Here is a 13,240-nt window from a genome sequence, read left to right on the forward strand (position 1 = left end):
AATTTATTTTGTTCTTTTAATTTTAAATTTATGAAGTTTATTAGGTTCATCTCAGCTTTGTACTTTTTATATTTTCAACAACAAAAAAATTACCTTTTCCTTTTTGCTAATTCGAAACTTTAATGTTAATCAATTTCATATTTATAATTTTTTTTTAAAATTAAGATTTCTTTATATTATTTCTAAATTTTTATTTTATATTTTCATTAATTTCAATTAAAATATTTTATACTATTTTAAATTAGGCCAGTGTAGCAAAATAGCCAAAATGAAACTATGAAATTTGTTTTTAGCCTACGTTTCACAACTTTTAGGGAAATAGCCAACATGTTTATGTGACAATAATTAAGGTATGATTTGCCCTTATTTATTAGCAAATTCGTCATTTTATCTCTCATACTTTTTTCGTAACTTTTTTTGTACATAAAAACTTCAAAAAACCATATCTATCTCATATGAACTCGCAATTGAGTGATTCCAAATCCTACGGATTCGTGACGCCGAGATCTTCAAAAATAGATCTATTGTGTTTGATGAAAAATCATGTTTAATACCACATATGCCATTTGTAAATCAGACCTTAATTATTGCCACATATGTCATTTGGCTGTATCTCTAAAAATTGTCAAACGTAAGCTAGATCAAAAATCACATGTTTAAAGTGGTCTAATAATTACAAATCTCTTTAAATTACTTTATATATTTGGCCCATAGTAAAAGACATTATATGAAGGTCTTAGATTATTTTATTTTAAATTATTATTATTTTGTATTTAATTATTTTTAGGGAGAGTCTCACATTTTCTACGAGTCCAAACATTAAGTTACAGTTTTAGTTTACCACGAAATGAAATAGTCTTAAAAGTGTGGGGTTCCATCTAAAACCAAACTTGACAATTAGAGGAGTAACCCACAAACCTTATAAAGAGCCCAGGATCGTACTATCCAGTAATATCCAGTCGATATTGGACGAGAAATTTCATTAATTGGGCTTAATAAGCCATTAAATATCAAGATTAGACCCTAATGTTTAAAAATATCTAAATATGGACTTTTGGACACATTTTGGATCAAAATACCTCTGATTCAAAAAACTCATATTTTATTCTCATTTTCAAATCATTTTCATCACAATTCTTTTCATTTTCGAATTGGTTGCGCTAGGATTAGAATTTTCGGTGGTCGAGCTCACCGCTGAGCTCGTGGGGTTTGCCCGATTTTTTTTTTAAAAGGAATTTGGGTATGTGTTCAGCTTCTATTTTGAGGGTTTCACATTGTATCTCATCGTACGGCATCGTATCGCATCGTACGGCATCGTACGACATCGTACGATATCGTACATTATAATGTGTATGCATTTTATCGTTATAATGTACGATATCGTACGATGTCGTACGATGCTGTACGATGTCGTACGATGCGATACAATACATTATAATGTACGATAAAATTCAAACACATTATAATGTACGATATCGTACGATGTCATACGATGATGTACGATGTCGTACGATGCTATACGATGCCATACGATGCGATACAATGTGAAACCCTCAAAATCGAAACTGAACACATACTCAAATCCTAGCGCAACCGATTCGAAAATGAAAAGAATTGTGATGAAAATGATTTGAAAATGAGAAAAAAAAAATATGGGTTTTTTGAATCAATGGTATTTTGGTCCAAAATGTGTCCAAAAGTCCATATTTAGATATTTTTAAACATTAGGGTCTAATCTTGATATTTAATGGCTTATTAAGCCCAATTAATGAAATTGTTGATCTCTTGTACTGTCCTGACTTCCCGTCTCCTAACTCTCGAGTTCTTCTGATAAAAAAAAAACCCTTTATTCTGAAAAAAAAACCTCTCAGTTCTTATACGAGTTTCGCCTATCTCAGTCTCTCGAGTCTCGACCGAAGTGGACGACGGACCAGATCCTGTGCGTGTCTACGATTCTACGTACGTTCTCATCCAACCCTCTCTCTCTCTCATATTTTCTTGCCCAGACTAAAAAAAAAAAAAGCTTTTGATTGTAACACCGAGACCTAGCAAAGGTCGGTGCTTTACTTGGTTACATATGATATAAATACTCGCTCATCATATATCAACTCGGTACTTCTCTCACTACGCTCTCTCTCGATCTCGACAGGCATGAGTTAGGGCTTTCATGACCTTATCGACCTTGGGAAGATGGCGAAGATCAGAAAGAAGACAGTGGCTCGGCCAACGGAGTAAGATGGTTTGATTTGACTTTTGTTCTTGGAGTCGTACCATTCTACATCTATGTCTTTCGTTCTTGGAATTTGGCCTGTTTGTTCCTTTTCCAGATTTTTTTTTCTTTTTTTTTCCTGAATTGACTGGTTTTCTTTTCACTTTAGACGAAAACTTGGGAGAATGACGATGATATGGAAGAAAGCAACGCAGGTACTCTCTCTCTCTCTCTCTTTCTTAAAATGCCTCTCTGTTCTTGGTATTTTTTTTGTTTATAAGGCTTGTGAATTAGGGATTCACGTGCAAAAGAACGAAAGATATTGTCAATTCCAAATCTATGTCGTTCGTTCTTGAGTTGGGCTGTTTGTTACTTTTCCCTATATGTCTTAAATTGATTAGGTTTGGAATTGGAATTGACAGCCCAACTCACCCTCGTGAAAGGCCGACCATTCACAATAACTTAGCATACTACAACTTTTCACAGTACTCAAATGTCTCGCGTAACCTCTCCCCTCCATATTCTCATCGTCCCAACGCCACACAGTAAGCAAATAATCATAACTCAGCTCAACCCACTCTAGAATGACAAAGTGTAGCTGCCCATCCCATTGACCGATAATGGACTTGTTTGAGGTAGCACGATGCAGGCAGGGAAAAGGCAAAGTAGTCGCATTTTGAGTATCGTACTCATACTTCAGCAAGTAAAAAGGATTATTATAGCCAAAATTTTGTCCGGGACTATAGACATAAGCAGCTCGACCAACGTTGGTCATCAACATAGGAGCTTCGAGGAACTACAACCACTCATAGCCGATCATCCACTGGTTTGTAAGGGACGAGTACCAGTCAAAAAGTATAACGACATCGATATCCATGATGTCAAAATTAAAATGATAAGAAGAACAAAAAAAAATTGCAATTCACAATTGTGAAAGATGTTGCGTCTTGAGCAAGAGTCATCAGTGTATAACGGTTATATACTATGTGTTCGTAGAGATAATAAGGAAGACGTATATACTCTGATAAAGCAGGATTGCAAACATACAGCTTCTCCGTGTGGTCAGTTGGCCGCATGCGGTAACGCCATTTGATGGGCATCCTCTTCGTCCTGCAGAGAACAAACCACCGTGATACATGTCTAGTATCTAAAGTTATCAATTAGGAAAATAAAGGGTTTTTAATTACAAAATAAGTGTTATATTATGCAATTAGGTTTTTAAATTTTGTCTACTATTCCGAAGTTAGATGAATTAATTAGGTTTACTTATGTAATTAGGGTTATGATTTTGGGTCCGGCCCATTAGATTGTAAACCTAGGTTTATATAAGAGACCATAAGAAAAGCGCAGCCAATAGTCAATCACCAAAAGTTTAGTATCTCCCAAAAAGGGAGGCTAAGCTCGGTGATTGGCAAAGCTCCTTATTCGAGATCGAATCCCCGGCCGTATCACATCGGAACTCGCATCTGCGACCATCGGCTTGTCGCCGAAGAAATCATTGATACACGTATCATCATCCCATGAACATGGCGCATCAGGATCAACGAGTGATCCACAGAACGGATTGTAGATCTTTTTCAGGAGAAGGATCAACCTTGGGCTGGGCACTTCCTTGACGCAGACGTAAATGTTATGGTATGGGATGCGATATGGGTTGCCAGTAATCAGAGGTTTGTCGGTATTCTAAAGTACGAAGCCACACACTGGCGCCAGGCTGACGTGGTTGGCGTGTTGCAGGACAAAATCCGGTTCGGATATCCGGGTAGTCCACTCTGTAGCCACGCGCCTAAAGCGTACGAGGTCTTCTGCGCGGATACGGAATACGATATTTGCGAACAACTCGTTGTTGCTCCGCAACAACTCCGCCTCGTTCAGTGGCGACGTTTTCTTGTTGTGCCTCGTACTCTCGAAGCACCGGTCGATGAATGCCAGCTCGTCGCTCGATGCTTTCTCGCTGGTCGATGACACATGTTTCACTTCATTTGTTTGATTCTTTGCCCTCTTTGCCACTTCATTTGACTGGTTCTTTGTTTCCTTAATTTTTACAGACCCCAAATTCGATCTATTGAGAAAAAAAGGAACAAAGATTATGAAGGGAACAAAGAACTGGTGAAATGAAGTGACAAAGAGGGCAAATAATCAAACAAATGGAGTGAAACAGGTGTCATCGACAAGCGAGAAAACATCGAGCAACGAGCTGGCACTCATCAACCGGTGCTTCGAAAGTTTGAGGCGCAACGAGGAAACACCGTCGATGAACGAGCTGCAGTTGTGGAGCAACGACGAGTTGTTCGCAAATATTGTATTTCGTATCCCCGCAAAGACCTCGTACGTTTTAGGCGCATGGCTACGGAGTGGACTACCCAGATATCAGAACCGGTTTTGTCCTGCAGCACGCCAGCCCGGTGCCAATTTGTGGCTCGTACTTTAGAATACCGGCAAACCTCTGATTACCGACAACTCATATCGAATTCGATACCATGACATTTACGTCTGCGTCAAGGAAGTGCACAACCCAAGGGTGATCCTTCTCCTGAAAAAGATCTACAATCCGTTCGGTGGATCATTCGCCGATCCTGTTGCGCCAAGTTCATGGTATAATGATACGCGTACCAATGATTTATTCGGCGACAAGCCGGTGGTCGCAGAGGCGAGTTCCGATGTGATACGGTCGAAGATTCGATCTCGAATAGGGAGTTTTGCCAATCATCGAGCTTAGTCTCCCCTCTTTGAGAAACTAAACTTTTGGTGATTGATTATTGGTTGCGTTTTTCTAATGGTCTCTTAAATAGACCTAAGTTTACAATCTAATTAGCCGGACCCAAAATCATAACCCTAATTACATAAGTAAACCTAATTAATTAATCTAAAATCGGAATACTACATAGGCAGAATTTAAAAACCTAATTGAAGAATAAAACACTAATTTCGTAATTAAAAACCCTTAATCTCCCTAATTGATAACTTTAGACACTAGATATGTATCATTGTGGTTTGTTTCTATGTAGGACGAAAAGGATGCCCATCGAATGACGTTACCGCATGCGGACCACTGACCATACAGAGAAACTGTATGTTTGCAATTCTGCTTTGTCATAGTATATACGTCTTCCTTACTACCTCTACGAGCACACAACGGATAACTGCTATACACTGATGACTCTTGCCCAAGACGCCACAACTTTCACATCTATTTCACTTTGAATTGCAATTTTTATGTTGTTTTTATTATTTTTAATTTTGACATCAGGGTACTCGATGACGTTATACTTTTTTATTGATACTCGTCCCTTACAAGCCAGTGGATGATTGGCTATGAGTGGTTGGAGTTCCCCGAAGCTCCTATGTTGATGATCAACGTTGGTCGAACTGCATATCTCTATAGTCCCGGACTCACCGGACTCAATTTTGGCTATAATAATCACATTTTTACTTGCTGATGTTTAAGTACGATACTCAAATTGCGACTACTTTGCCTCTTTCCTGCCTGCATCGTGGTACTTCGACTAAGTCTATTATCGGTCAATGGGATGGGCATCTACATTTTGCCATTCTAGAGTGAGTTGAGCTGAGTTATGATCACTTGCTTACTATGTGGCGTTAGGACGATGAGAATATGGAGCGGAAGCTACGCGAGACATTTGAGTATTGCGAAAAGTTGTTAAGTATGCTAAGATATTGTGAATGGTTGGCCTTTCACGAGGGAGAGTTTTTGGTGTTTGACAATTCAGGTGTACTTCGATGCAACTTAGCCACTCGCACTGTCGTATGCATCTTCAGTCCGGCAAGTGAGGATAGTTCGCTTTTGACTGAAGAGAGTTCTTGGATTCCGAATGAGAGTTTGATTAAGAGGGTTTTTTCCATACACGCCAACTAGTTTTAGTTTGTGGTGATGTTGACTAACTTTCATAAGCTACTGGGTTTTTTTTGTGTTTTCTTACAATCCTTTATTTCATATCAGATTTATCATTTTCAGAAGCTCTTGTGTGTTTTTCTTTCCTTTGAATCCTTTACTTTGTACATGATATATCTTGCACGCATTTCTTTTTTGTTCTTTTTTTTTTTTTTTTTTTTTTTTTGTAGAGTATTATTATCGTGAAATCTGTTGGACTAACTAAATGAATTAGATACTGTATGTGTGATTATCCTTAAAATGTTGATAGAGATTTTCTATAGTAGGGTTTAGTTTATTTATTTCATGTCTTATTTATGTTTTTTTTATCACATTTAAATTTGCTATTAAATATCCATTATTTGAGGGATTTGTTAATATATTTTTAACAAATATTTTATTTAGACACTATCCTAATTTATTAGGCACTAGTGCTGACCCGTATATATATTTGTTTTGTGCTCGACATATAATTATTTTACCCAAGGTTTAAAATGATTTACGGAGAATCGACATGTCGACGAAAAATCGAACGGAAAAATATGGAAAAAGGACAATTCAATTGCCGTTTTTAAATATCGTTTTCGATGGAAAACCTATATGCCGATGGAAAATCGAACGAAAATAATATTGTAGAATATAATATATTATATATATATATACCTTCAATATATAACCTTATAAAATATATGGTAGTTATGATATATTTTATTATGTAGTATACATATATATATATATATTTATATATATTAATTTTTATATATTTATTTCATAATATATATATATAAGTTTATGATGTTTTTTTTTTCTCTTTTGAATATTTGATATTTACGACATTTCACATTATGTACTATATACAATTTTTTATATATAGAAAATTGTACGTAATTATTGTATCAATGTGCTATATAACATTGCATCAAATTTTAAGTTCCTGCCGGGCTTTTCTTATATATTATTTTATTATCTTTAACAATTCAAATTTGTTTTTCTCATGAAAAAGAAAACATTGGGAAAAAGAATCCATTATTGTTCCTTCTCTCTCTCAGACTCAGTCTCTCACGTTCATTTCTCTCTCTCTCTCTCTCTCTAACCCCTCATCAATTCCCACATCTCCACACCACCTTTTCCCACTCATTTCCCCTAAAATATTCTCACGCCCCTAGAAACCCGTTTTGTAAAGGGTTCGAGAGATCAATAATGAATCGAAGAAAAATAAAGAGGGAACACCAACGCCAGCGAATGCTCTTCCTCGAAGGCCAATGCCATGGGTTGCTGGGACGGCAAGGAGGAGCAAGAATCCGGCGTCGGCGGAGCAGGAATGGACGAGCTTTTCGCCGTGCTTGGCTACAAGGTCCGATCTTCCAGCATGGCTGACGTGGCGTAGAGGCTCGAGCAGCTCGAGATGGCCATAGCCTTTTCTTTTCTCCCGACTTTCGACGAAACCCCTCGATGGTTGATGATTTTTGCTCATTAAAATGAACGAAAAGAAGCGGTCGTTTATTTGAAAAACGGCGTGTCGTTTCGACGACTTTCGAATGACATATTATGAAAAATTACATTTACAGCTTCGTCGGCCGTTTTTTGTCCGGCAGCGCCGCCGCCACCGAATTTAGGCGACTTTCGCCGGCATTTAAAATCATGATTTTTCCAACATACTATGGAGTAGTTTCCTAAAGTTTCAAATGTGTAATATATTGCACATGCTTACGTAAGTTTAGGAGAGAAGAAATATTATTTTTAAAAAACCATAAATAGGCCTTCTAGCGGGGGAGAAAGTAATTTTTTTTTTTTTTTTTTTTTTTTTTGTGAAATCATATTAATAAAGAGAGGACAGATATAAAATAAATTGTTAGCGAAAAAATAGCACTTTGCATTAACTATAGAGGCCCACATATTGAAAACAAAATAAAATGTTAACATACAGAGCTACATGTCACGACAGAGAAATGTTAAAACAAACAAAATTAACTTAATCAATAATTAAATGTTAGTGGGACCTCTAAGCCAAATGTGAAAATGTTAGTATACAATAAAGTACTGTTGTAATTACAGTACTAACGTTCCATAAAAGAAAAATAATAATAATTACAGTACTAACGCACCCAAATTAGTTATATAGGATAATGTATGTAAATAATTACATTGCCTATTTTGTTGATTAAACACATCAAATTTTTACTATAAATAGAGGTGAATAGGGTAAAGAAAAATCATCTCCAATTTTATATTTTACCCTCATTTTTCTCCATCTTTTGTTATCCATACATCCCTCTCCCTCTAAATCTCCTACTAAGGATACTTATAGGTGTTGCATTAATTATTTCTTTGATTTAATAACACGTTATCAGCACGATTACTAAATATGGGAGGTTCTGCCACCTTTTGATAATATGGTGTAATTTACAATATTTTAACTTCATTAATGTATAACTTCATAATACTATATAATGGAAGGTTTTGCCTTCTTATAGTAAAGTGATTTGAACTACATCTAATCTTATTTGTAATTAATAGAAGGCTTTGGCACCTTATAGAAAAATGTTATATTGTATTTGATTTTATTTTCATACTCATATATTTACATCTTCTTTATTATTATTAATTTTACCACAAAATTAATAAATAACAAACAGCTATAAATGGCTACATTTTATTTATAAATACATATCTACTCAATTTTTTGTTAACCATACAAAGATTCAAGTTTTCTTTTGCCTCATATATTTTTCTCACCCAACTTACATAAAGAATGTCTCGTTTAATACTAGTCCTTATTACCATATTTATTGGTATATTTACTATTCTTATTTTTATTGAAGAAATTCCATCAGATAAATCTTACTTTGTTATAATAATGTTTGGATTTATGTATTCCTTTTTGTCCTTACAATTTTAATAGCTTGTATGTTTTTAATCATTAATCTAAGAATTTTTTGTTTCATAAGAGCATCTTTAATGGTTTAGCTAAATGTATTGCTTAGCTAAATAGTATTTTTGCCACATAGATTTTTCTAGAGCTAAATAGTTAAGCAACTAGCTTAAATTAGCTAATTTGCTTAGATTTGCTTAACTAAATCAATAGCCAATATGCAAAACAATGGTTAAGCAACTAGCTAAACATTTTTGATATTTACAAGCAAATCCCTACAATTCTTAAGCAAAAAACCATTAAAGATGCTCTTAGTTATTGTTGAAGTTTAGAGAGAGAGAGAGAGAGTCGAATATGGAGAGAAGATAAAGAAAGAGAGAATCGGAGAAGAGAGAGAGTGTTCCGAGACTTTGAATATTTCTTATATTTGATATTAATTTGTATCACCTATTTATACATATGGTGGGTACAAGAGAGAGTGTAATAAATACATGTGTAATAACTACTTCTAGGAAAAAGAGAATAATAAATATACACAGAGAGCAAAACATAGGAAATAACATGAGAAATAAATGCAACAATTTCCCATGTGGAATGAGTTCCAAGGAGAGGACTTCCGAGGCAAGCTCGACGAGGAAGGGCGAGCTGGCGAGCTCGACGCGGAAGGGTGAGCTGACGAGCTCGACGCGGAAGGGCGAGCTGACGAGCTCGCTTTCAACACTCCCCCTCAAGCTTGACTGTATATGTTGAGGAGGTCAAGCTTGCTACATAGCTCGGAAAAGGTTGCTCGCGGAAGGGCTTTGGTGAGAATGTCGGCGAGCTGATGACCTGACGGAATGTATTCCATATCGATTATTTTTTCTTCAATCTTTTCACTGATGAAGTATCGGTCGATCTCGATATGTTTTGTTCTGTCATGATGGACTGGATTTTTGGCTATGCTGAGAGCAGCTTGATTATCGCAAAAGAGCTTGATTGGACCTTCGATGATGATCTTGAGGTCGTCGAGAACTCTCTTCAGCCAGATGCCTTCACATACTCCACTTGCTAAGGACCTGAGCTCGTCTTCAGCACTACTTCTTGAGACAACGGACTGCTTCTTGCTTCTCCAGGTAACAAGATTTTCCCAGACGTATGTGCACATGCCTGATGTTGATCATCTGTCTGGAACATATCCGGCCCAGTCTGCATCTGTGAATACTTCGACACCTCGACTTCGTCTTTTCTTGAAGGAGAGACCAGTCCCTGTGGCAGATTTGAGGTATTGGAGAATCCTCATGACTGTGTCCATGTGAGTTTCTGAGGGATTACTCATGAATCGACTTACCATACTTACTGCGAATCCAATATCTGCTCTCGTGTGAGTTAGGTATATGAGTTTTCCTACGAGCTGCTGAAATCTTTCTTTGTCGGTGGCGGCCTCGTTGGTGCGAGCTAGAAGTTTCACATTGGCATCCATCGGAGTGTCAACTGGTTTGCAGCCAAGCATGCCAGTTTCTTTGAGGAGATCCAACGTGTACTTGCGCTGGGAAACAGAGATGCCCTTTTCTGATCGAGCTACCTCCATGCCGAAGAAGTATCGTAGGCTGCCGAGGTCCTTGACTTCGAACTCAGATGACAAAGTTTGCTTCAGCCTCCTGATCTCTTCCAGGTCGTCTCCGGTGATGACTATATCGTCCACATACACACTAAGAATGGTGTGCTTGCCTTGTGTGGAGATTTTTGAGAAGAGTGTTGGATCTGCTTGACTCTGCTCGTAGTCACAACGTTTGAGCACGTTGGTGAATTTTCCGAACCATGCTCGGGGGGACTGTTTTAGTCCATATAGTGACTTCTTGAGTTTGCAAACTTTATTGGCTCCTTGATCTTTGTCAAATCCTGGTGGGAGTTACATGTAGACTTCCTCTTCCAGTTCGCCGTTTAGAAAAGCATTCTTTACATCGAGCTGGATGAGAGGCCAATCTAAGTTGGCTGCTAGTGAAATGAGGATTCTGATGGTATTGAACTTTGCAACTGGAGCGAATGTTTCTTGATAGTCAATGCCATACGCCTGCGTGTACCCTTTTGCGACAAGTCGGGCTTTGTATCTCTCCACTGTCCCATCTGGATTGTGTTTGATGGTGAAGAGCCATCTACATTCAACAGTTCGCTTGCCTGGTGGTAGCTCGACGATATCCCACGTATCATTCTTTTCGAGAGCTTGGATCTCAGCATGACTTGCGTCTCGCCACTCGGAACTTTGAAGGACTTCCTCGATGGAGTTTGTCACTTTTCCTTCATCTAACTTCGCCACATAGGCTTGGTAGCTCGTAGATAAATTCCCATAGTACACGTAATCCGCCATCCTGTATTGAGCACACGACCGAGGAGGTTTTCTCAATGCAATGGGTAAGTCTGGAGATTCGATGTTACCTTGTTCAATAGTGTCGTGGTTCAGGTTCGGATAGACATCTTGGTCGCGAGCTTTGTACCGGACTCTGGGTGATATTCAGTTCGCATGGAGAGGGTTCAGAGGCTTGCGAGCTGGGAATTTCTTGACCAGGTGAGGTCGGCGAGCTGGGATTTTCTGGAACAGGTGAGGTCGGATTTTGAGGCGAGCTAGGCGAGCTGGGAATTTATGGAACAGGTGAGGTCAGATTTTGAGGCGAGCTGAATTCTGGGTTTATGATGAGCCAATTTGGGAAGTCATTTTCGTCATTCTCCCCCTGACAAGCTGAATTGGCGAAGTAAGGACTGAACTCATGAAAAGATGTATCCATTGAGACTATGAATTTTTGTGATTGGGGTTCATAACATTTGTAGCCTTTCTGGGTTACTGAATAGCCAAGGAAGATGCATTTGAGCGATTTTGGTTGAAGTTTACCTTGGCCATAAGAATGGGTGAAGACTGAACAGCCGAACACTTTCGCAAGTAGGGTTGAGATGAGTCGACAGTGAGGGTATGTCTCTAGAAGGACTTGAGATGGGATTTTATAGCCAAGGACACGAGATGACATTCTGTTTATGAGGTAGGTGGCTGTGAGGACAGCTTCTCCCCAAAAATGAGATGGGATGTTTGAGGAGAACATGATGGCTCGGGCGACTTCGAGAATGTGTCGATTTTTCCGCTCGGGTACCCCATTTTGTTGCGGGGTATGAACGCACGAGCTGGAGTGAATTATGCCATGTGTTTTGAAGAAATCGCCGAGCTCAGAATTAAAGTAATCTCGAGCGTTGTCAGTGTGGACAATTTGAATGGATGTGTCGAACTGTGTTTGGATCATTTTGTGAAAGGTTTTGAATAGATTGGACGTTTCAGATTTTTGTTTCATCATGTATATCCAACTGAGTCTAGTGTGGTCGTCAACAAAGAGAAGGAACCATCGAACTCCAGTGATATTGGGAACTTTTGAGGGCCCCCATATATCACTGTGAATTGTGGCAAAATGACGAGATGGTTTGTACGAGGTGGGGTGATATGAGCTTCGAGAATGTTTGGCGAACTCACACATGTCACACTGAATGGAATTGATATTTTTATTGAAAAACAAAGAAGGAAACATTCTTTTGAGATACATGAAATTTGGATGCCCTAGTCTAAGGTGATTGAGCATGGTCTCTTTGTACTGGGGTGAATGTTGGGCGAGCTGACACATGGCGGGCTGATCTGGCTTGATGACATAGAGTCCGGTACTCAGCTCGGCATTACCAATCTGTCTCCCCGTGACCTGTTCCTGAAACACACATGAACTTCCATAAAAAACAGTTCGGCACTTAGAGTCTTGGTTGATCTTATGCACAAATAAGAGATTGCATTGCAGTTGAGGCACAAAGAACACCGAGTCTAGCCTCATGGACTTCGTCAAGACAACGGTGCCAATACCAGTGACTTGAGTTTTGGCTCCGTTGGCGATGGTGACTGATATGCTTTTATTGCAAGCGGAGTAAGTTGTGAATAGACTTCGATTACCAGTCATGTGATCAGTGGCACCGGAGTCGACAATCCATGCTGTGAGATTCTCTGAGCTTACATTGAGGGCTCAAGGAGAGTTACCTAGAGGACCAATGCCCGAGTGTTCTCCACTGAGTTGGACTTGTTGAAGAAGCTTCTGGAGAATAGCGAGTTGGTCGTTGCTGAAGGGAGATGAGTCTGAGGTCGAGGTCGAGGCAGCGGACGAGGTGGATACTAAGTTTCCGATTGAGTTCGGATCCTTAGTATCTTGAGTTGACTTCGAGCTCGGTGGTTTCCCATGCAGCTTCCAGCAGGTTTCTCGGAGGTGTCCAGGTC

The 13,240-nt window shown here is 38.6% G+C and overlaps 1 long non-coding RNA gene across 7 annotated transcripts; it reads left to right on the forward strand.

Annotated features, from left to right (window-relative positions):
• The first annotated feature begins 1,795 nt into the window (after window positions 1-1,795).
• Window positions 1,796-6,268, forward strand: LOC149400403 (uncharacterized). Of its 7 annotated transcripts, XR_016296419.1 has the most exons (5): window positions 1,796-1,959; window positions 2,150-2,239; window positions 2,379-2,424; window positions 5,218-5,280; window positions 5,460-5,599. It is a non-coding gene; the product is annotated as an uncharacterized LOC149400403 (long non-coding RNA). The 7 variants fall into 7 exon arrangements; XR_016296424.1 differs by lacking the exons at window positions 5,218-5,280; window positions 5,460-5,599 and adding an exon at window positions 5,941-6,268; XR_016296420.1 differs by lacking the exons at window positions 5,218-5,280; window positions 5,460-5,599 and adding an exon at window positions 5,941-6,268 and having other exon boundaries at window positions 2,150-2,231.
• The last annotated feature ends 6,972 nt before the right edge of the window (window positions 6,269-13,240 follow it).

This window comes from Urtica dioica, chromosome 4 (genome assembly GCF_054948205.1).
Source record: "Urtica dioica subsp. dioica isolate 48M chromosome 4, U.dioica_male_clone48M_v1_H2, whole genome shotgun sequence".
In the NCBI taxonomy this organism is placed as follows: Eukaryota; Viridiplantae; Streptophyta; class Magnoliopsida; order Rosales; family Urticaceae; genus Urtica; species Urtica dioica.